This window comes from Natator depressus, chromosome 4, assembly GCF_965152275.1.
Source record: "Natator depressus isolate rNatDep1 chromosome 4, rNatDep2.hap1, whole genome shotgun sequence".
NCBI lineage: Eukaryota > Metazoa > Chordata > Testudines > Cheloniidae > Natator > Natator depressus.
In genome coordinates, this window is record NC_134237.1 from 107,119,314 (window position 1) to 107,141,289 (window position 21,976).

Here is a 21,976-nt window from a genome sequence, read left to right on the forward strand (position 1 = left end):
CCATTCCCTGCCCTCTGACCACCCTGACCCCTATCCATGCCCCTGACCACCCCCTGAACTCCCCTGTCCTCTATCCAACCCCCCCTCCCCCACACCCTGCCCCCTCACCACGCTGCCTGGAGCACTGGTGGTTGGCGGCGTGGCTGCACCAGGACAGGCATCCGTGCCGCGCAGCGCAGCACAGAGCAGCGGGTCAGGCCGGGCTCTGCAGCCCCGCTGTCCAGAATATTGCGCCACGTGGCAGTGTGGTTTCAGGGGAGGGGGGACAGCCTCCCAGGCCAGGAGCTCAGGAGCTGGGCAGGATGGCCCCGTGAGCCGGAAGTGGCTCATGGGCCGTAGTTTCCCCACCTCTGAGTTATACAGACCTAAATCCCAGTGTAGATAGTGCTATGTCAGCAGGAGGGCTTCTCCTGTCAACATAGCTACCGCCTGTCAGGGAGGTGGAGTACCTACAACAATGGGAGAAGTCCTCCCTTTGGCATAGGTCGAGTCTTCATTCAAGTGCTACAGTGGTGCGCCTGCATAGGTGCAGCTGAAGCTGTGTAAATGTACACAAGCTCTGTGATGAAGGCAGCAGAGTTTTGCTTTGGTATTTTGTCTGTATGGTTGGGCTGAACCGGTTATTATAAACAAAGATGTATCCTTAAAATGAACTATCCCTGACTGGATCTGCCTTTTCTAATCCCAGATTATTGTTATTTAAAAAAATTAATTCTCATCATGACACAATTCGACAGACACTTCAGTATGGTGGTATGGAAATGCAAGTTTCTTCTCCTCAACTCTCCAGTCCAAAGACAGAACAGACCCAGAGTTGCTTATGAAGCAAGACTGTATTACTAAAACTGCTAAATATGGACATTCACAGATCCTGAGGCTTGTCTGAAAAGTGGAAATTGCCATTCAAGTTGAATTACTATCCCGGGTAAAACAATGGAACAGATATTGAGAAAATAAAGGTACTAAATATCTTCAGGACTTCCAGACAAACAATTGTTTTTTGCATAAATTAATGAATGGCAAGCAGGAGCTAAACTGTCATGTATCCGAATTTTAGTAAATCTTATGATATAGTTGTCACGCAGTCTGTAGAGGCCCACGACTGTGAGTGCCAGCCTCAGGGCAGACTGTCAAAAACAGGACAGACACCCCAAACTGGTGATGTGTTCTATAATTAGATTTCACCAAACCAGTAACAGATGTGCACTCCTGGATCATTATACCTGTCTTCCCATGTTTCAGAGTAACAGCCGTGTTAGTCTGTATTCGCAAAAAGAAAAGGAGTACTCTCCTTACAGTGATCACTTTAGATAAACTATTACCAGCAGGAGAGTGGGGTGGGGGGAGAGAAAACCTTTTGTAATGGTAAACACCCATTTTTTTCATGCTTTGTGTGTATAAAAGATCTTCTATACTTTCCACAGTATGCATCCGATGAAGTGAGCTGTAGCTCACGAAAGCTTATGCTCAAATAAATTGGTTAGTCTCTAAGGTGCCACAAGTACTCCTTTTCTTTTTGTCTTACCATGGAGTCTCAGACAGTCCCCTTAGGCTCCCCAGTCTATCTTGCTACCCAGACAAACTGGACTTAGTGATAAATGGTCACTTACACCAAAAATCACACAATATTCAGGTTGTTTCCAGTCCCAAGACACTAGTCACTTACCCCAGATAAATTGGTACCCTTGATCTTACACCAAAGATAACACCTGTAGCCAATTCTGTAATAAACTATTGAAAGGTGTATTAACTAGTAAAAAGAAAGAAAGTTATTTACAGGTTAAAGCAAGCAAACATATACACACAAATAAGTTATTACCTAAATCCTAAGAGTGACAGAGTGGCTGGGTCATTGCACATATTGAATCTATTTCCACATGTTAAGTATCCTCACACTTTCTTGTCAACTGTCTAAGTGGGCCATCTTGATTATCACTACAAAAGTTTTTTTTCTCCTGCTGATAATAGCTCATCTTAATTAATTAGCCTTTTACAGTTTGTATGGCAAATTCCACCTTCTCTGTATGTGTATATATATAATCGTCTTACTATATGTTCCATTCAATGCATCCGATGAAGTGGGCTGTAGCCCACGAAAGCTTATGCTCTAATAAATTTGTTAGTCTCTAAGGTGCCACAAGTACTCCTGTTTTGTTTTGTTTTGTTTTGTTTTAGAGTTGTAATGATTGGTCAATTCAAAGTTGTTTTTCAGGGCAGACCCAGGCTTAACTCCTGGGGATCTCTGCCTCAGTTTAGAGTCTCTAGTTCTATCAGAGTTCAAAACAGCAAAGAGAGATAGAAAGTTTTCCTGTGTCTTTGTTTTATTTCCTTCATTAAGCTTTTAAATTCACAGGATGAGCTTCCTTGCATGTAACATTTCCAACATGTGATAGGGCCATTAATCAATCCTTTGTATTGCGATGTTCCTTGATGGCCCCTTTTGATTTTGATAATCCTTGTGAATGGGCAGGGGGACAATTCCAGTGCCTGGGGTCACAAGTTCAGAGCAAACATTTTCAAAGTTATAAAGCAAAACTTATATATTTTTTATTGCATGAAATACTGACATTACAAGTGAGTTTAATGCATGCAGCAATTTACAAGCACTTGCTAGAGTCTAAGCACTAAATACATTCTTATATGACTAATACCTACTTTAAGCAAAAATAAAATACAGATGAGCTGGTCTGGTCTTCAGCTATGAGTTTGTTAGTTCTTAGCTAATGTCTGCAGCCTGGGCAAAAGCTGGCATCAGTGTCACAATAGTGTTTGAAAATCCTGTTCTCAAAACTTAATTCAAATTGGTTTGAAGATAAGTCATGTGGACTGCAGTGAAGAGTAATGATAAACAATAACTTTGAGGGGAGTTGTTCAGTGCAGTATGCAGATTGGAATTACTTCTAATCCTGTTTAATAGCTTCAATAATGAGCTAGAAGAGGGAGTAAATGGTACATTAATGAAATCTGCAGATATATTAAAATGGGAGGAGCTGAGCACACAACTGAAGATGGAGAAAATACAAAGGGGCAGAGTTAGATTAGAAACATGGACGGAATGTAACAATGAGATTCAACTTGGAAAATGGCAAAATGATATCTGAGTAAAAAAACTGAAAAATATTTAGAGAGGTAGAAATCTGGAGAACAATAATGCCAAAAGAGATGTAGAGATAAAAATATTGAGAAATTAGACACGAATTTGCAATCCAATATGGCAGCAAAAAGGTCAGTGAAACTTTAGGCTGACTAATCAGAGTCATGTCACATGCCCATCTTAATGCAGCTCTGTGCCACCACCTGTGGAATACTGAATTTAGCTCTGGGCAGTTTATAACCAGAAAAACAGACTACCAGGAGGATATCCAGAGAACAGCAACAAATTGTTATGCAGCTGGAGGAATCTGTTTATGAAGAAAAGTTAAAAGAGTGAAGCATGTTTAGCTGGCAGAAAGTACTTCAGAAAGCTGGGAGACATAGCTGCAAGACCACCTGCCAATGAAGGAGAGGATCATGAAGGTGGTGGGGTGATAGGAAAAGCTGAAGAAGGTTATCCTAATGGTAATGACAACCACAGGCGCCGACTTTCCAATGTGCTGGGGGGTCCCCGGCTCTGCCCCAGGACCCTGCCCCCATTCCACCCCTTCCCCCAAAGCCCCACCCTCACCCGCCTCTTCCCCCCTACCCTGCCTCTTCCCGACCCCACTCCATTCCTGTCCCACATCTTCCTGCTCCAGTCTGCTCCCTTCCCCGAGTGTGCCATGCCCTCACTCCTTTCCCCTTACACCCCAGAGCCTCCTGCATGCCACGAAACAGCTGATTGTGGCGGCCGGGAGGCACTGGGAGGAAGGGGAAGGCGCTGATCAGCTGGGCCCGCAGGCAGGCAGGATGCACTAGGGGGCTGGGGGGAGTTGATAGGAGGGGCTGCCGGTGGGTGCACAGCACCCACCCTTTTTTCCCCCTGGGTGCTCCAGCCCCGGAGCACTCGTAGAGTCAGCACCCATGATCACAACGTGCAGTACAATTTTCAGTACCACTAGACAAACTGTACTTATGTTCTAGCATGGACTTTCAAATGCTAAATGTAGGAGCCACAAAGTGGTATTCCATGTTAGTAGTGAGCCTTCACAAGCCATGGTAGTTCTTGGACTGATACTGCCAAATGAGTGGTCCTGTGCCATTAATGTTTGGGCTACCTTCCTCTGTATGAAGTTTAAAATGGAACTGGCCATTCAAAAGCTGCTCGTTGCTACTGCCACAATAATATTCCACTAGTAGGTCGGACTGGGTTTTGGTCCAGACTCTTGCATATGCATAGATCAAACACAAAGCCTTGCATGTGGAGACCCATGCTTTTTTTATATACCGCTTCAGATTGTCCTGTTTTCTAGCATTTCTGGATTGTTCGCCTTCTAAGTGATCAAGCACAAAACCAACAATAAATTGTCATGTTAAAAGTGTCAACAATGTACAGCACAGCTGATGGATTTGAGAATCAATGCAAAACAACCCAGAATACTTAATGGCCAGGGGAAGGGTCCTCTTTTGAAAAAAAAAAAACAACAAAAACACAAAAACACTGTTCTCTGGGCCAACACCTATTTGCTAAGGCTGGATGAGATAGCTGCCTAGATTTTCCAAGCATTCACAGGCAGTTGGTAGAAGTGCATGGGCAAACTAGCTTGATATGACTTTTAAAGGAAAATATTTGCTGTGTTTAATCATGTGTGCTGCAGTAACCAGCTACAAACCTGGTGGCTGAACTTTGTGACTTTGTCCTTACCCATAACTATTTCACATTTGGGGACAATGTATACCTTCAAGTCAGCGGCACTGCTATGGGTACGCGCATGGCCCCACAGTATGCCAACATTTTTATGGCTGACTTAGAACAACGCTTCCTCAGCTCTCATCCCCTAATGCCCCTACTCTACTTGCGCTACACTGATGACATCTTCATCATCTGGACCCATGGAAAAGAAGCCCTTGAGGAATTCCACCATGATTTCAACAATTTCCATCCCACCATCAACCTCAGCCTGGACCAGTCCACACAAGAGATCCACTTCCTGGACACTACAGTGCTAATAAGCGATGGTCACATAAACACCACCCTATATCGGAAACCTACTGACTGCTATACTTACCTACATGCCTCCAGCTTTCATCAAGACCACATCACACGATCCATTGTCTACAGCCAAGCTCTACGATACAACTGCATTTGCTCCAATCCCTCAGACAGAGACAAACACCTACAAGATCTCTATCAAGCATTCTTAAAACTACAATATCCACCTGCTGAAGTGAAGAAACGGATCGACAGAACCAGAAGAGTACCCAGAAGTCACCTACTACAGGACAGGCCCAACAAAGAAAGTAACAGACTACCACGAGCCATCACCTTCAGCCCCCAACTAAAACCTCTCCAGCGCATCATCAAGGATCTACAACCTATCCTGAAGGATGATCTCTCACTCTCACAGATCTTGGGAGACAGACCAGTCCTCGCTTACAGAAAGCCCCCCGACCTGAAGCAAATACTCACCAGCAACCACACACCATACAGCACAACAAAAACACTAACCCAGGAACCTATCCTTGCAACAAAGCCCATTGCCAACTCTGTCCACATATCTATTCAAGGGACACCATCATAGGACCTAATCAAATCAGTCACACCACCAGGGGCTCGTTCACCTGCACTTCTATCAATGTGATATATGCCATCATGTGCCACCAATGCCCCTCTGCCATGTACATTGGTCAAACCGGACAGTGTCTACTCAAAAGAATAAATGGACACAAATCAGACGTCAAGAATTATAACATTCAAAAACCAGTCGGAGAACACTTCAACCTCCCTGGACACTTGATTACAGACCTAAAAGTGGCAATTCTTCAACAAAAAAACTTCAAAACCAGACTCCAACGAGAAACTGCAGAACTGGAATTAATTTGCAAACTGGACACAATTAACTTAGGCTTGAATAAAGACTGGGAGTGGATGAATATTGACACAAACTAAAAACTATTTCCCCATGCTAATTTTTCCCCTACTGTTACTCACACCTTCTTGTCAACTGTTTGAAATGGGCCATCCTGATTATCATTACAAAAGTTTTTTTTCTCCTGCTGATAATAGCCCACCTTAGTTGATTAGTCTCATTAGAGTTGGTATGGCAACCCCAATTTTTTCATGTTCTCTGTGTGTGTATATATATATATATATATATATATATATATATCTCCTCCTACTGTATTTTCCACTGCATGCATCTGATGAAGTGGGTTTTAGCCCATGAAAGCTTATGCCCAAATAAATTTGTTAGTCTCTATGGTGCCACAAGTACTCCTCGTTCTTTTTGTTAGAAACCTGTTACACCCAGCATATTTCCATGTGTAAGTGTACAAGGAAACCTAAAAGCCTTAAGTGGATTTGATTGAATCCTCTTTCCTTTTTGGAAGAGGAAAAAAGATGTGAATATAGTATGTTTTTACAATTAACACTGGACAGTGCCTAAAAGCACCCGTAGCTCATTCTTCCCTCTACTAGGATTTTCACCAGTTGGGATCTGTTGGGTGCTTAGCACTTTTGAAAATCAAGGTCAGTGATTTTGGTTTATCATGTAGGTTGTGATATTAATTCTTTGCTTGGAAAGAATGAGGAATTAAACATCAAAAATGTCTATGTATTTGACATATGGTCCATATTTTCAAAACCTGACCTCCATTGATATGCAGGCATACCACACATACAAATTGTTTATGATTTGTAATTTGCATTCTCATTTTTGAGCACCATCACATTTACAGTTCAGAAAGCTGTCTCCTATCCATGCAAGTGATAGAGTCCATCACTTCTGAGCATAGGCTCAAATATCTGCACAGAACTGGAGGCCAGGTTTGGGCTTTATTGAAAATTTAATCCTACATGTCAAATGTATAGATATGTAGGATGCTTTGTTTGTGTTTTATGATAAAAACATTTTAAAAAATATTTAGGTCTGGTGACTGAGAAAAAGGCTGAAGTGTTTTACTTTGACAACATACATACTTGTTGGAATGTGAGTTAGTATCTGTCACTATTTAACATGCTGGTCATTTTGGAAGGGTAGCTTCCCTTCTGTTGACAGGTAAGTAGTAGCCTGTGTTTAGGGCAAGTTTTTTCCTCCTATGAAACCTTGTTCTGTTTTAGTTCTATGTAGTGCCCTCACATTCCCTTGGTAGATTTAGAGTATACAGACATTGATTTAAGCAGATCACTTGAATGAGAAGGTAATATGCTCTAGTGAATGGGACACTGGACTGAGACTCAGGAAATCTAGGCTCCTTTCCCAGCTCTGCCACTGACTTGCTGTATGAACTCTGTGCCTCTGTTCCTCCTCCCAGTCTTTGTCCACCTTATCTTTTTACATTGTAAACTCTTCAAACCAGGGACTGTCTTACAGGACCTAGCACAGGGGTTGGCAACCTTCGGCACACAGCCCAGCAGCGTAATCCACTGGTGGACCACAAGACATTTTGTTTTACGTTGACCATCTGCAGGCAAGGTCCCCAGGAGCTCCCAGTGGCCACAGTTCACCGTTCCCAGCCAATGGGAGCTGCAGGAAGAGGCATGGGCTGTGAGGAAGAGCAGGGATGTGCTAGCGGCCACTTCCTGCAGCTCCCATTGGCTGGGAATGGCAAACCACAGCCACTGGGAGCTGTGGGGGGCTGTGCCTGCAGACGGTCAACGTAAACAAAATGTCTCGTGGCCCGTCAGCAGATTACCCTGATGGGCTGCGTGCCGAAGGTTGCCGACTCCTGACCTAACAGAATGGCACCCCAATCTCAGCTAGCTAGGAACTGCTGCAATATAAAAGCAAAATAAATGTTAAATTAATATAAAATTATTCCCCAAACTAGAGATATGCAATGAGCACTATTGAAATGTTAGCTTCCCTCGCCAAAGTTTAGCAGCCTAGGACAAAACTGATCTTCCCTTCTATTTTCAATAATTTCATTTCTATGCTTTCACATATATATTTTTCAATTGCAAGTCATACATATTTAGCTATATTAGTCAAAGGAACCTGCTAAGATTGATTCAGCAATGAGCCAACTCTGACTATAACCAATAAGCATGAGCCCAGCATTTTTTACATTTATGGCAAAGTCACTACATTTGTTTTCAGAAGTAGATATAAACAGTGACACTTGCTTTCATAGCAGTGAACCTGTATCTTTTGTTTTCTTTTCTCATATAAATGTTATTTCTAATTACACTGACAATGACTCATGACGCTGACTATCACTTCAGAGAACATACTTGAAAAACCAGTCAGATTTAAGCAATCCCATTATATAAGTAGATTTATGTACTGTATTTACATAAAATTCACTTCCATATATCAGCAAGATGATGCTACCAACTATTAAGCAGCAGCACTCTGTGAGAGAGAGTAGTTGATATTACTTTATGCCATTATATTGTAAATATTTTTTTTTTTGCTTTGGCAAGAAATACTTGTTTATTGTACTCTTCATTTTTATCCTGCAAAATATTAGCAAACACTATCGCAAGCACCTGGAATGTGAGATAAGTAGCACAGCAGTACTTTAATTTGACAAAGTAATCTAAATACCTATTTGGAATCCAGTAAATACAGGTTATTTTTCAAATAACTTATGCTATATATTTTTGTTGTTGTTCCAAGCGCTACTACAGACATGCAGTGATGTCTGGGGATGATGACGGTGTTCTGGAAATATCACAAAACACATACCTGACCCTGAAGCTAAACAAATAGAATCAAAAGAAAAAAATTCAATACATCCAATCTTTGACATGGGCTGTCTCTTGCTTGATTTAAACACATAAATGAAAAAAGATGAAAGGATATGGTATGTATAATGGTGTAGCACTGACCTTTTTATCATCACAGAGGTTGTCTACTTAACAAAAAAGTCACTTGGATGAATACAATATCTCATTCAATTTCAGCTCTTTAGATCTTTCCTCATGTTTTAGTTCAGTTCAGAGAAAATTGAATGGTTGCATAGTAAAGATGAAATCATACACATTTCTCCTCTTCTGATAAAGTACTAAAGACATTTATAAACATATAATGGAATGAAAAGTGGAGTTTATAGTTAAACTGGGCTTTTCTTTGCATCCATTTCTCTCTCTCGCTCTCTTTCTCTTTCTCTCTCTCTCTCTCCCTCAATTGCTATTTTTGCAATTTGTGCTGGTGACTACACCTAGTAATAGATGCTGCAGCCACCCTTTTGACTTGCTCTTGACTAGTAACCGACAAACACCCAGAAAGAGGCACTGCCATGAAGATGTGAGAACACTACTACTGGGTGAACGTCCAAAATCTTCGGGATCATTTCCTGATCATCCTCGGTCTCATCCTCACTCCACTACCATAGTGCTTTAGCGACCAGAAATTAGTGGACGCCAGCATGGAATCAGACAAGGTCTTGAAATGGCTTCTGGAACGCCAGCAACAAGCAGGACAGCAACACTTGTAGCTGTTGCAGCAGGTTACTAGCCAACAACAGCAGATAATGCGGGAGTTGGTCATCCAGCATCAAGCCCAACAGGAAAGGCTGGTCCAACAAATGGTGGTGTTACTACGGCCAGGCAGGCCTTTAGTCACCCCTTTAGCAGACCCTGACCCAGGATCTCTACCACTGGGCCTCCCACTACAGCTCTCGGCGATGGGGCCCGGGGACAATCCCGAGGCCTTTCTCATGACTTTTGAGAGGGTGGCCACCACTGCGCGATAGCCCGCAGGACACTGGGCCACCCTCTTAGCCCCTTACTTAATGAGGCCAGCCCGGATGGCTTACCACTACCTTGACCACCAGGATGCCCTGGACTATGAAAGTGAAGGTGGCCATACTAGACCAGACCGATATCAGCCCCGAGATGTACTGTCAGCACTTCCTTCATGAAGGGTCCCTTTTAGCGGCTAGATCACAAGCGGTGGCTCAGCATCTCCAGGACTATGCTTGGCAATGGCTGGAGCCCGACAAGCAGTTTGGCACTCAAGTGGTGGAAGCGGCAATTCTGTACCAGTTCATCCAATTCCTCCTGGCCGGGGGTAAGGAGTGGGTGCATAGACACTGCCCCATGATGCTTACAGAAATGGTGGGACTGATGGAGGATTACTTGGAGGCTGAAACGATGGAACCCCAACTCTGCAATCCTGAGGAACACAGGGGGAAACCCCACCAGACCCCACTGGAAGAACTACAACAGAGCTGACCTGACCAGAACAGACTTGCCGCCTGGAGGGGCAAGGGACCTCTGTTATGAATGTGTTCAAGAGGGGCATTTTTGACATGGTTGCCTCTGTAGGGACTGCAATTACAGGCAGGTCTGTGTAGCCTGTCCCCAGGCTCGGAAGAGGGGTCTAGGGAAGCTCAGGGTCCTGGTGCTCATAGAAGGGATTCCTACGACAGTGCTGATTGACTCTGGCTGTAGCCAAACTCTCATCTGAGGCGACCTGGTACCAGCTCTCGAGCCAGATGCAACCCCCATCCATGTACAATGGGTCCATGGAGACCTACATTCTTATCCTACTGCCTGGATATACCATTGAAGTGCAGACCTCTCGGTCAGTGTGACACCCAGGCTGGCCTATCCAGTGATTCTGGGGCGGAACTGGGGGCAGTGGTTCCTAGAACTACTGCAAGAGTCTGCTCAGTACCCTCCGACAGGAGAGGGAAAAGGGCCAACAAAAAAGGGGCTACTCAGGAGGGACTGGGATGATGACCCGGGGGGAAGGCCCTCGGAGTCTGCTGAGACTCCGGTTCCCTCACCTACCCAAATGGATTCCTCCATCAGTGATGCGCAGCTGGAGCTCAAACGCAATGGTGACTTTATCCAGAAACAAAGAGAGGACCCTACGCTTAGTCATGCCTGAGAGCAGGCCACCGCTAGATATCAAGGGGAGGGAGAGGACATTTCCCCAAGGCCCACTGTTTGAAATATGGCAAGACTGCCTCTATCGGCTGGTGGAAGAGGCAGAGACTAGAGAATTACTCTGTCAGCTGCTGGTTCCTTGGAAGTTGCCCCAGGGCCTTTTATACCTTGTTCATTTGGTGTCCTGGGCAGGGCACCTCAGAAGAGAAAAGACCCTCCAAAAGGTGGCCCGGCAGTTCTTCTGGCTCGGTATCCACCAGGAGGTGAAGAATTATTTGTGCCTCATGCCCAGAATGCCAACACACGGGCCCGAAAGAAGTGCCAAAAGCATCCCTCATCCTCCTCCCCATGGTCGGGGTCCCCTTTGAGCAAATAGGACTGACTTGGTGGGCCACTAAAAAAGAGTGCCTCCGGCCACCAGTATATCCTCGTGATTGTGGATTATGCAACCAGGTACCCAGAAGCAGTCTCAATACAGACTGCCACTGCCCCGAGATAGCCGCCAAATTCATCAAGGTCTTCATCCGGGTGGGGAGACCCTGTGAAATCTTAATGGACCAGGGGACAAATGTGACCTCCCGATTGATGGCTGACCTCTGCCATCTCTTAGCTATATGAGCCCTCAGAACTTCCCTATACCATCCCCAGACAGATGGATTGGTGGAATGTTTTAACAAGACCTTGAAGAACCTGCTACGCAAATTTGTGGAAGAGGACCTGTGCATTGGGATATGCTACTCCCAACCTCATTGTTTGCCAGATGGGAGGTACCCCAAGCGTCAATGGGGTTCTCCCCCTTCGAATTCCTGCATGGAAGAGAACCCCATGGCATCCTCGAAACTTCTGAAGGAAGGCTGGGAAGGGCAAGAGACACAGGCGAAGGTGGCTATCCAGCATGTGCTATAGCTACGAGAGAGGCTTCAGATGCTAGAGACCTTCGCCAGAGAAAACCTGAGGCAGGCGCAGCAGATACAGGCACAACAGTATAACAAGGGAGCCCGGCTACAGAGCTTTGAACATGTAGACCGGGTCCTAATCCTGCTGCCCTCAACAGAATCCAAACCCTTGGCTAAGTCGCAGGGCCCCTTTGAAGTCACGCAGCGGATCGGGCCAGTCGATTATGAGGTCCAGCTACCAGGCCGGCGCCACGAGACATGTACATAGCACATCAATTTACTAAAGGCCTGGAGGAGCAGGGAGGCCTTATTGATCCCTCCCTGCCACCCCAAACCAGAGTTAAGATCCCTGGCTGGTGAGCTGTCTGCCCATCAATACCCAAGTGTGTGCATGTGAGAGATAGGATCTGAGTCACACAAGAGTGAGTAGACGTGTGAGGCATATTTAATAATGGAAGATCAGGGCGATGGTGCAAGTGATCCTACTACACCCCCCCCCCCCAAAAAGCTTGCATCAGAAACTGCACATTCAATGACAATTGGCTAAACGAAACAGACTAAAGATTGGCTGGTAAAATGTGCTGATAACATCATTGATAACAAATGTCTGTTTGTTTTATGTCTCTAGATAAGTGATGGGTTGCGGAGTTGCCTTGTGGTTGGAGGTGAGAATGCAACGGGCTTGCCTTGTGCGGGGGTGGGGGGCAGGTTTTTTGCATTTCAAAGGTGATAGCCCTATTGCTAGCACACAGCTACGTTGGAATCACGTCTTTACCACAAACTCAGCTGGTTAGGTTACGTAGTCTTTGAGATAGTTTGGTCTCCTCAACAGGTAACCACATTGTGAATGTCGTATCTCTGTCTCCCTGTCCCCTGTCTCTGACTCCAGGAAACCATCTCTCTGTGGAATCTCCTCTCTCCCTATGGGGTTGGCCTCCTGATGGTTCTCTGTCTCTATGCTCTGTAATGATCTCTTAGATTCTCTGACCCAAGAGGAGTCGTAATGTGGTCATCACTAGCTGATGTGCCATTCCCCTCTTGTATAAGTCTGACTGAATCATTCTGAGATCTACTTCTCCTGTTGCACGCACGACTAAAATGGTTGAACATGCCACATTCCCTGCAACGTTGTCCAAGCATGGGCTACTTCTCATTTACCCACTCCTAGGACTGCTGTGAGGTTTCAGGCAGTGGTGAGCTTCACGGTGGTGCAGCTCTCTCTGCTTTGTTCCCCAGTAAGGTTAAAGGTTTTGCTTTCCTGCTATTGTCCTCCTGAATAGCCAGGTCCATGTACAGCTCAAACTCCTCTCACCTGGTCCATCAGGCTAGGTTTGTGTCTGCAAAATCCAGAGCTCCGGGGGGCTTCAGACCGAGTTCTATGGCTCACGCTGCCAGCGACTGCACTGCAGAGAATACACAGCTCAGCTGCTGCTACCATGTTTTGGTAGCAAAGAGTGAAGCTGAATGCAGTTAAGCTGAACAGGTGGGACTCTATTAAACCCTGTACATTGCTCTGTCCATGTGGCTGCATAGCTTCCAGCCTAACTCCCCGTGTTCCCTGTGTTCTCATCAATAACAGTCCTTCGAGGGAACATGGGCCCTCTGACTCACAGGTGCCAACTTTCATTTTTCTGGGTGAATGCTCTGCCCCCTCCTCTGCCCTCTCCCACCAGTGCCCTGCCCTCGTTCTGCCTCTTCCTGCCCACGCTCCACCCTCTCCCCCGAGCGCCTCCTCCCACCGCTGAACAGCTGATCGGAGGGGGCCACCGAATAGTTGATCAATAGCTGCTGGGTGCTGAGCACCCACTATTTTTTCCCCAGGTGTGCTCCAGCCCTGGAGCACCACACAGTCGGAGCCTATGCTCTGACAACACTTCCACTGATCATGATAGTCCAATCTCACACAGCATGAAAAGAGAAGCATGTAGCAAAAGCACAGCACAGCAGCTTCGCAAGCGATGTGGACTGCAGCATGCAAAGCAAGAGGAATATCCAAAAGTAGGAAAACACATACATGAAGTGCCACAAAGCAAATCATTTTGCATGAGCATGCTGGTCAGGCCAACAGAAAAACATGGGGCACACAATTCATGCAATTGAAGAACAGTTCCATGGAGACGAGTTTCATAACAAAGACAACGTTATTTTTGGCTCCAATACAGAATAAGGAAGAGGACACTGATGAAGCATGTGTAACTATCTTAATGGATCCAGAAAAAATACCTATTAAATTTGAAAATTGACACTGGGGCACAAGTAAACTGCATCCCTGATATAGAATATCAGAAAAATCTAGCCCATACCAGGACACTAATATCCTGTGTCATCAAGACTATCAGGATATACAGAGCATCCGCTCCATATTCTGGGGAAAGGCGACGTTAAATGCAGGTATAAGGAAAATAGTCTAAAATCTAAATTTCTGTGTCATAAACACACCAGCAAAACCAGTGCTGGGACTGACAGCTTTAAAATCAATAAACTCAATAAAAATCCTCAGGGTAGTAGAATCCATAAAAGGAGCTTTCACAGCAGAGGAAATTAAGAAAAGATTTCCTGCTTTGTTTGAAGGCATGGGATGTCTACTGGGATATCGCAAAATCAAGCTGTCAACAAATGCAGAGCCGGTAGTATACACATCATGACGACTGCCATTAACAATGAGGCCCAAAGTGGATAAGGAACTCCAGCATATGAAACACTCAGGTATAACTGAAAAGGTGGACAGACCATCAGAATGGGTTATCTCGATGATTGCAGAAGAAAGGAAAAACACTGGAGTCGTGTGATCCAGCTATGCATAGACCCTTAAGACCGCAAGAAAGCATTACCTGCCCTAGGTGACATCACTCACAAGCTATCCACATCCATTGTATGAAGTGTACTAGATGTTCAGTCCGGATACTGGCAGATCAGACTGGATGAAGAGAGTAGCAAGTTACCTACTTTCAACACTCCATTCAGAAGATGGAGCTTCAAAATAATGCCCTTTGGTATATCATCTACATAAAAGATATTCCAGGAAAAGGTGCATAAAACACTAGAGGGTCAGAAAGGGGTTGAAATCATCATTGATGACATTCTGGTCTATGGCAGTACCAGAGAGGAGCATGACAAAAACCTAACTGCATAACGTGCAAAGTTCAAGGGGTCAGTGACACCGCCACAGTAATTGAATTGGTGGAACAACCCAGGTCATACGTAATACAAACCAAGAATGGACAGTCGGTTTTGGAGAAATCGCAGACCCTGTGGTGTGTTCCTATTAGTGCAACCACACCTGATGAGAAAACACAGCCCCTGATGCTGAAATGGCAGGTGAAAAGAATACTAACTGCAATACAAACAAGCCCTTAGAACTGCCCATCGGGCACAGAGAAGAGACGACGTAGTTACAACCAATGGAAGCACAATTACCAGATAGCACTATGGCTGTGCCTACAAATACAGGAAGCAACACTCACTCCAGACATATGAGAAGATTTAAAACCAAAGAGTGGGAGAACTATGACCCATCCTAACACCATTATTAAGCAGGAGCATTAATAATGGCATCCCCAGACTTCTTTTGTTGACACGGGAAATTAATGTATTCATGCACTGTTAGCGAACTGGTGAATTGTCCCTTCAAGAGGCACAGGAAGGGACTCTTGTATACTGGGTCTGCTTGCACAAGCATGCATGTGTATGTGTTGAGCTAGGTTGGGTTGTTGAGAGCAGAGTGTGTATTTGAAAACCTTGTCAATAAAACTACCGCTGTATGGAGCCCAATCCTGTGAGCAGTCTAAACAAAGACAAACAGTCCCCCTGGCTCCCATTCTTTTTTTCCTGCCTCTACTCCTATCCTTCACACCACCTTCCTAGCTCTAGGCCCTAAGCTCTCTCTCTCTCTCCAAAGCTCCTGCTCCTGGTGCCCCTATCTTACATCTCTTCCCTGTCCCAGCCCCACACTTCCTACTTCCACTCAGGCTGCTTCCTCCTTCTCCTACATGCTTATTGAGCACCAGCAAGAGGGGTAGTCACAGGAAAAGTCCTGCTTACCCCCTGCATCTGGGGCTGGAGCAATCTCTCTATGGGGATAGTTCATGAACAATCCAGTTGACACATAGCAGCTGTGAAGGGATGGAGCATGCTCAGTGCAGACCGGATCTTTGGAGAATTTAGCTGCTAAACTCTAGCATTAACTGAACATGTGTCAACTGCGATTTTTCAAAGGGTTATATTTTCACCAAATTTGGGTGAATTTTCACAGGGATGGCAAAAGATACTTCTGATATCAGGGTGGCCAGGGACCAAATTTCAAGTCTCTGCTCATAATCATGGAGGCACTAAAGCTCCTCAGCAAAATGTTTGTAGCACTTTGATTTTAACATGGGCAAAACAACTGTATTTTTTCCCTATCCTTGCTTTCAGAAATGGCTGAACATTTTAGCTGAAACTTGCCCCCTCCCCACCCCAAATAAAAATGCTTTAAGGTGGGTCCTTTACCGCAGCAGCGCTTTAACGTCACTGCCCCTTTAGTCCCCCTCCACCCCACCCTGTCAGCAGACCTACCAGTAGGGTCCCTAGTAGCAGGGTTGCCGATGTGGGGGGCAAAAGGGGCAGCGATGTTAAAGCACTTTAACGTTGGCTGCATACAGGCCAGTACCGGCTTCTATCCAATACGCCATACTGGCCCGTAATGGCCCACTTTCACCCCTGCCAACATGGCAACAGAAAAACATGTTTATGTCTATTACACTAAAGAAGTTGTTCAAGAAGACTTCATTCTTTGAATATGTGGACTGAAGAATACCATCAGGGCAGTCAGATCTGTGATGACCTCTTGTGTAAATGCTTCTTTGTCTGGCCCTGAAGAATCTTTACTATCTGCACTGAATCTCATCAAAATTTTCTATCATGTATATAAGAAAACTACAGTCATGTTGCTCTTTTAAACCACCTCTTCCTGTATTTGATAATCTCTTTTTTAAGCACATATGGTTCCTATTCTTCTATATAACTGTCACATTTCCAGAAAGGGCATCAGCTTCCTTAATAATAAACTTCATGCAAATAGAAGACCATGTTCTAGTCTGGAATAAGGATGGGATAGGAATCTGACCAAACCCCCCTCAGTGAAGTCAACAGTAGCTTTTCCATTGGTTTTTAAATGGAAATTGACTCAGGCCCCATGTAAGAGCAAAATGAAGCATTGAGTGAAGCAGAGTCCGAGCATGTTAAAACACCTGAATTTTATTAACTTGTTCCCCTCTGCACAACTGAAGCTGATGTTTTAAAAAATAATTTTTGAAATGGTTTGATTTAGCATGGTTATACTGCCAGGATAGCTGGCGTACAAGTTTTCCTAAACTTTTTTTTTAACACACATTCTCAGGACATAGTCTACTAACTATTCAAGGCAGCTTCATATAATGCAGATTATTTCAAAAGGTTTTTTTGAAGGCTTCAGGATGTGTGTGCACACTCTAAGAGATCTATGTTTCTCTAGTAGTTACAGCACTCAGTCCTGGCGTAATGCCTAGAACAGACTGAAGATAGTGTGTCTTTCAGCATGCTCCATCATGTGATATTGCTTATAAAGCCTGTGATTGTTATATTGCTGGATTACTGCATTCGGCATACCTTCGTAAATGTCTATATAAGGAGAGAATTTAAATAAAACAAAACTATTGTTCTCCTAGGAAAGTTATGAATATCAGTACAGTCAAGCAGGTTGGGAATACATTTCATGAGAAGGTCTGGTTAATGTTATTCCAACTTCCTTTGTTTCTGGCAAGATCTTGATATTTTCATTGAATACTTTATGGCCATTAATTTTCTAGCCATTTGTTTATTTCCCCCTTAATACAGAATTTTTTAAAACATGTAACAGCATATTAATGGTATCTTAGATTATTATGTGTTTTGCATTAAATAAGAATGAGGGTCCAGATTAAGTTGTCCTGTAGAAAAGCCCAGGAGGGGACCAGAGGGGAAGAAAACACTGCAACAAGCAGGGAGTGTTGCCCTCAGATTCCCCAAGATCAGCTTGCATCTCCAGTATCCAATGGAAGCTGAACCATCCACACACAGGCTCTGTGCCTCAGTATCAGCTACTGCCCAACACAGTCCCTTCATTGGAGCTATACTAGCAGAAGCCCTGCCCACCCTCCAAATGGGCATAGCACAGAGGGACAGATTCCCCACACAAAGGTGAAGTGATTTGTCAAAGGTCACACAGAAGATCAGCAGCTGACCTTGCGAGCAAAACCCTGATTTGCCGAGTCCAAGTCTAGTGCCCTATCCATTGGAGCATGCTCCTTAGAAGCTGAAAGTCTGATACAGTTATAAGCAATTGAAAAAGGATGGGATGGAAATATTTAGGTATCCTTAATTTTAGAGGTCACTGTGCAGGCCAGCTGTACTATCATTGTTGGTAGATCCACTAAGCAGAAGAATTACCAGGATAAAGGTGATCTACGAAGGAGTGGACTGACATTGATGAAAAAGGAAAAGTATTATGATGGCCAGTGATATGACCATGAATCATCCACAAGGCCACACACTGAAAAGAAGAGGGAAAAAAGTTAGAAAATCCTCTATTTCAGCTAACTTCAGTTTCTTATTGAATTGACCCTTGAACCACTGAATCATTAGTTTCCAAGAAAACAATTTTACTGGCCAGTTACTCAGCAAAACATAACATGATAAATGATGCTGGAGGTTTTCATCTGGTTGTATTGATTAATTAAATATATAAACAAAATGCAACTGTCAGCTGATTTGAGTTCATTGCTGATTAAGTGATATTTTAAAAAATTAATGAAGTAATGCTTGAACATGGAGGAGAAAAACCTAATTGATATAAAAAACTAAGAACATCAAGTGCTCAATTAATTAATAATTTGCTTGCTAATTGACTTCTTCAAGTTGCCTGACTGGCAAAACCAACTTGGGATCTATAATCATTACCGCACTGCAATAGCTCACTTTTAGACATTTTCTAAAGGTGTCTAAGGAGAAGAAGAATCAGTTAGTTTCGCAGCCTCACTTGCAGTTATTCCAAGGATGAAAAAATAACTATCAGGAATATGGAAACTCCCAAGTGAGGCTGTCTGTGACAGTTGTTCCTTGACATGTGCAGCTGTTCCTTGACATGTGATGCCATTACTGATAATGCTCCCTTACCAAGAGAGCTGTGGAGCTCAGATAGAGCTAGACTGTTCTATTAGGCATAGCTTGAGCAAGGAGCAGATGCGCAAGTTGCACCACCCCAAGAGGCATCCGACGAAGTGGGTATTCAACCACGAAAGCTTATGTTCCAATATGTCTGTTAGTCTATAAGGTGCCACAGGACTCTTTGCCACTTTTACAGATCCAGACTAACACGGCTACCCCTCTGATGTCCTTCAGAGGTACAGTTCCTCTCCTGCTCTGGCTTAGGATGAGATAAAGTTACTGCAGGCCTTAATGGGAGTGACTTAATTCCCCTCTGATGTCTGGCTGGAAGATGGAGGGAGATCTAAAGCTCAACATCCTCCCCACTGCCTGCTTGCTCATGGGAAGTACCTGGATAGCAGAAGCTATGCTCCACAACAGACCTAGCCTCCAGTTCCAGTTCCAGGAAAGTCTGCAGATGGGGTTTACTCCCCTGCTGGGCCAAGACAGATAAGGAGACAATCTAGCCATTAGAAAATAAGGACTATGTTCACCAAATGAAAACAAATGAAAACTTAGCATGAAAGGAAATATTATTTGCAAGTTTTAAGGGAATGCTGTACATTGAGAATGGCAAAAATGGAAGAATACATTATTGTGGCCTCTAATTTCTTCTCATTAGTATGCTTTTTACTCTTTAAATTAAAGTTATCTGCTCTGCATGTGCTGCTAGTCTTTTCTTGAAATTAATAGGTCTGTTTTGTCAGTCAAGCACATGTAAGAAGTGGTTGGCTGTTGTTAAAAGAAGGTGTCAATATTAACTACTATATAAAGGTTTAAATCTTAACTAAATAGCATTAAAAAGTGACTCAGTAAGCCACCTTTAGGTTATTGGTGCTTCAAGATTTTTCAAAGCAAAAGACCAATGTGAAGGATTAATGGTTAAGGTTATGCAAAATCCATTTAATCAGCATGGCTAATTTTAGCTTTAACTAAAGCTGCTGGCAACTACATGCATTTTGCTCTAGGGCTTTACTTTTGAAGAGAGTGATGAATACATTTTTAGAGGTAAATATATCTTAACTGAGACTCTACCTAATGCTCTTTAATTGCTGAAAACGTGATTTTAATAGCATTTGCATTTAGAGAAGCAAGGCGTTCTTCAGCCTTGCATCTTCTCAAGACACTAAAATAAGCATTCCATTTTTCACATTTGTGTTCAAGAGGTACGTTATATAAAGTAGGTGAGGTTAATAAATAAACAATAGTATCGTTAGTAACAATAGTGTCATTAACAGCGGACTTGGTTTATGATGCCAAAGTTATTCCCTGAAATACTAATCAACCCCACCAGAGAAAGCCTGGGAAGCTGAAGGGCCTTACAGCATGCTCTGAAGATCAAGTTATGTTGGCTATGTCAGACAACTGGGGGAGAAAATGCCAGAAATGAGAGCCTTTCACTGAGAAGCTTCTGTCCCTAGCCAAACAGATCTAGGCCTGTGCGTACACTACAGAGTTTAGAATGGCACAGTTGCTGCTAGTGCAGATGCTCTAAGGCAACAGAACAGAGCTCTTAATTACTCCAGCCACAGTGAACAGTGGTAGCTATGTTGGCTGGAGAAGCTCTCCTGCTGACAGAGCACTGTCCACACTGCGGTTAGGTCGGTGTAATTTATGTTGCTCAGGGACCATACTGACCTAAGCTGTAGTGTATACATAGCCTAAGCACTGTCACCTCAAGTGTCCCAGGTTATATCAACTGGTAGGATAACACAAAGGATTTTTATCTCAGTTACGCAGCTCCCATGCCACAAAGGATTTGGTAGTTCAACTGTATAGAACAACATGAATTCAATCTGTGGTAGATTAAACACAGATACGTTTTCAGACAAATGTGATGCTCCAAATGTTAAAACTAAACGGCTGTCTGTGTGATGACAGCCAAAAAAAATTTGAATAAAATATCCTGGCTCAGACGAGGGTGGTTACGTGGGAAATGGAGGCAGTTTTGGTTGAATTGAGCTTTTTTTTTTTTTAAAAAAAAAGATTGTGAGCACCTTGAAGTGGGCACTTTCTTTACATTTGTGCCTTGCACAATGCCAGGCATATGGTCACCACTTAGTCGTGCTTCCCAATTGTTTTTTTAATAGTGTGGATTTTTGGATGGCTGCTGGAAACTTTGTGGAGAGCTTTGCAAAGTTAGGATAACGCTTTAGAAAATCATCCAAGCAAATCAGACCTTAAAGATCTTTAAGATTTTCCCCACTAATTTTTATTGTAATGAACACTTGTGATCAGTTACGAATATGGGAATTACCAGACTGGATCAGACTCAACATCCATCTAATCCAGTATTCTGTCTCTGACAGCGGCCAGTAGCAGATGCTCAGAGGAAAGATAAGAACACTGTAGTATGCAGATCTTGGATAATCTGCCCCTACTTTAGGTCTCATCCTAAAAGCCAATAGTTGGACATTGGCTTAAGCCTTCAAGCATGAAGCTTAAAAAGTTGCCTGTAACCAAATCACCTCAAGCTAAGAAAAATTAGGCAAGGTCAGTAACTGGACAGGAAATCTGTAGGGGAATCCCAGAATACTGCAGGAAATACTGTTAGCAGTACAGTGGGTGTCATTCTTCCCTCTGAGAGACAAGGTAGGGGAGGTAATATATTTTATTGGACCAACTTCTGTTGGTGAGAGAGACAAACTTTGGAGCTGACGCCCAATAAGTTAAAGCTTTATAACCAGGAAACAAATTGTCAACATCACACATCAAAATATACACAATAAATATAATTAAATCAACCCCTAATATTTCTCAAGCAACATTTTTCCTATTTTGCCTATCGGTACATTTTTATTATTGATGGAATTTTTTTTCCTACTGTTTGTGTGTGTACGATGAAATCCACTTTTACTGACATTGACTGATAAAAAATCGAATCCTTTCAAGCCTAATTATATTATTAGCTCCTGTGCCTGCAAATGTTTAGCATGGAAGGTATTTGATTACTCTTCTGTAAGCC

The 21,976-nt window shown here is 43.6% G+C and overlaps 1 protein-coding gene across 1 annotated transcript in view; it reads right to left on the bottom strand.

The window, feature by feature from the left end:
* Positions 1 to 21,976, bottom strand: part of LOC141986744 (cytosolic beta-glucosidase-like) — an 83,538-nt gene that overhangs the window by 44,867 nt on the left and 16,695 nt on the right. The gene's annotated exons all lie outside the window — the stretch shown is intronic.